At 43.8% G+C, this 2,880-nt stretch overlaps 1 long non-coding RNA gene across 2 annotated transcripts in view; it reads right to left on the minus strand.

Annotated features, from left to right (window-relative positions):
* LOC123974428 overlaps positions 1 to 1,674 on the minus strand; it is an 18,644-nt gene extending 16,970 nt beyond the window's left edge. For both annotated transcript variants that reach the window (XR_006825848.1, XR_006825847.1), the window contains exon 1: positions 1,123 to 1,674. This is a non-coding gene — a long non-coding RNA (uncharacterized LOC123974428). The remainder of the gene's footprint in view (positions 1 to 1,122) is intronic.
* Positions 1,675 to 2,880: the final 1,206 nt, after the last annotated feature.

Raw genomic sequence — 2,880 nt, forward strand, 5'->3', positions numbered from 1 at the left:
ACAATCCAAGTCAAACAGCCTAAATATTTTTGGGGGGAGCAGCTACCAGAACTAAGGTGTTTCTGTCATTGCTCTCCGTCATTTAACTGTGTCTTATGTTGTGCGATCACGCGCAGTAGACTCTGGTGCCAACAGGAAGCAGCCCTGTAGTAGTATTTTATTCGTTCAATGCTCTCCATTCAAATCAGCGGGGTGGCTTCGTCCAGTAATATACTGTCTATGGATCCAAGAGGAGAGGGCAGGTTGGCGAGTCCAGCTGACAAGACGGAGGACAGAGATGAGCGAACCTGGAGGGAAGACAGACAGACGGTTAGACACAGGGAAAGCCAAGGATGATGCAGGTTACACAAGAGCTCGAGTGAAGAAGTGGCACCGTGTTAGGAGCAACGACGATCAAGCAGAGATTGTGTGGAGAATAAGGGTTGAGATGGAGTTGATTTCTGGCAGGTGTGGCAGGCAGAGGAGGAGGCTGACGAGGTGCAGGTGTGGATTGTCAGAGAGAGAGGGAGAGCACACACAGGGGGAGAGGAGGACACAGACAGGCAGACCAAAACACAAGAGAAAAACAGGACACTCACCTTCAGCCGGGCTGCCACTACAACATAAACCTCAATACTTCAACTCAAATTGCTGCAATTCATAACCATCTTGGCTCTGTGAACATCATGCAGACCAACCTACATCCAAAAAGCAGTTTGTCATTGCCTGCATCCACCCTCTTTTGTGATGTCAGCCTTCAGACTGAAAGTCATATTTCTGAAATTATATTATTATAAGTCCAATAACTCCACATGTCACCTGGATCCAGTCCCCACAACCTGAGTTAAAGCGTGCTTGCCTTCTATAATTTATCTAATAACATCATCAACTGTCCACTGGTCTGCTTCCACCTTTCTGAGAATTGCTATAATCAGGCCAACACTGAAAAAACCTGGTTTAGACTGCAATGACCACAAGAACAAGCCAATTTCCAACTTACTTAGGGTTGTTGCATCTCAACTACAGACCTACCTCAATAAAAAATAATCTCCTTGAAAAATTCCATAGCACAGAAACTGCCCTGGGTAAGATCACCTCAGAGCAGCAGATTCTGGTATACTCTCCATTCTCGTCCTCCTGGACCTCACAGCAGGCTTCGACGCTGTATCATATTCCCTCCTCTTGGGACCGTCTGCCAAGTATTAAAACTGGGGGAACTGTTTATCAGTGGTTTGCCTCCTACCTTTCAAAAAGGACACACTTTGTTAAAGGAGACCTATTATGCATTTCCACATTTTATGACTTATCTACAATGTTATAATGTTGGATGTTCATGTTAAACATGGCCAAACCTTTAAAAGATTAGGTTAAAGCATTTATAAGAAATCACTGTGAGCAATAACCTCAGGTTTCCTCCTGTTCTGAACGCTCTGTTTTGAACTGCTTTTTCTACCAACGGCTCTGTTCTACGTAATACATGCTTCAGTTCTTGGCCAATCAGAAGACAGTGGGCTTTGAGAGGGGGGGTCTTAAAGTGACAGGAGCATCTACAGCTTGTTCAGAGAGAGGCTGAAATGAAGGCCTACATGAGGAATCAGTATAAGAAAAAATAATTTTTTTTGAACTTTGAATCATGCAAAGCAAGTGCTAAGGTTCTGATTGGCCCAGAGAAATGTCAACTATAAGAATTATCCAATAATGTTTCGCAATTGTAGCCTGCATGGCATGTAGATGAACCTACCCCCCCCCCCCCCCCCCCCCCCCCCCCCCCCCCCCCCCCCCCCCCATAACAACTCTCCCGTTCTACACGATTCACGTAAATGACCCAATTGACCAAGAAAACGCCGATTGTCGCCGAAAAGCGACAAAATATTGACAGTATGCTTTTTGTCATTAATTTCAATATTTCATCATGGATCATGCGTAAAATCAGGAGTGTCATGCTTCATCCAGACATAGGGAACGATCACTGACCGTCCACAGCGTGCCCGCTGTGAAACATCTCCAGACTACGCCCTGCTCTAACTCAACACTCAATCAAAACACACTCCAAGTCCACAGAACATGTCACTCCTCTGTTGATTCAATTACACTGGCTCCCTGTGCCACAAAGGATTAACTTTAAAACATTACTATTAACATTCAAAGCCCTCCGCAATCGTTCTCCTACTTATCTTCCACAACAGGTATTTTGGCACTACCACCCATCAACCTCAGTACAATGGGTGCTAGGGCTTTCTCCTTAGCTGCACCCAAACTCTCTTCTCCCCTATACCTGTATACTGGAGTCTATTACAAAATTCAAAACTGCTCTTAAAACTCATCTTTTCAAACTAGCATACACATTGTAAAAATGTGCAACACTGATTGTTGATGTTTGACTTTTGTCTTTATTTTTTTTGATGCTATGTTTTAATGATACCATGTAATATTGCTGCTTGCTGTGTTTTATGATGTATTTTATGAAATAATCAGTATCAGTAATCCTAAGTTAGTGCAACTGCCTTTAGCAGTTAGCTTCTCCTTACTGGTTGGATCATTACCACAGTTGTGGGACACATAATGTACAGATATGTCCAGAAGCTTCAGGAGACTCCCTCCTGTTTCTTTAACCACGCTCCCATGCACCAGTCAGCAACCACACCACAGGCTAGTTTAACCCCTCAGGAACAAGCCTGATTAACAATATTAACCACCTTTCTTTCATCTCTTGAATAACCCCCTGGTTATTTGATGCTGCCATCAAGGAACAGCAAAGGCTTGGACACTGATTGATCTAACCATTTCCTGTGAAAACCACTGAGAATGAGGAAAAGTAATTGTCTGTGAAGCTTCTCAGTCATCCAGGTCATAGTTATCCAACGTAGGTTGAGGTCAAGGGCAACTGGACTTAGTTGAGGT

This window comes from Micropterus dolomieu, linkage group LG07 (assembly GCF_021292245.1).
Source record: "Micropterus dolomieu isolate WLL.071019.BEF.003 ecotype Adirondacks linkage group LG07, ASM2129224v1, whole genome shotgun sequence".
NCBI classification, from domain to species: domain Eukaryota; kingdom Metazoa; phylum Chordata; class Actinopteri; order Centrarchiformes; family Centrarchidae; genus Micropterus; species Micropterus dolomieu.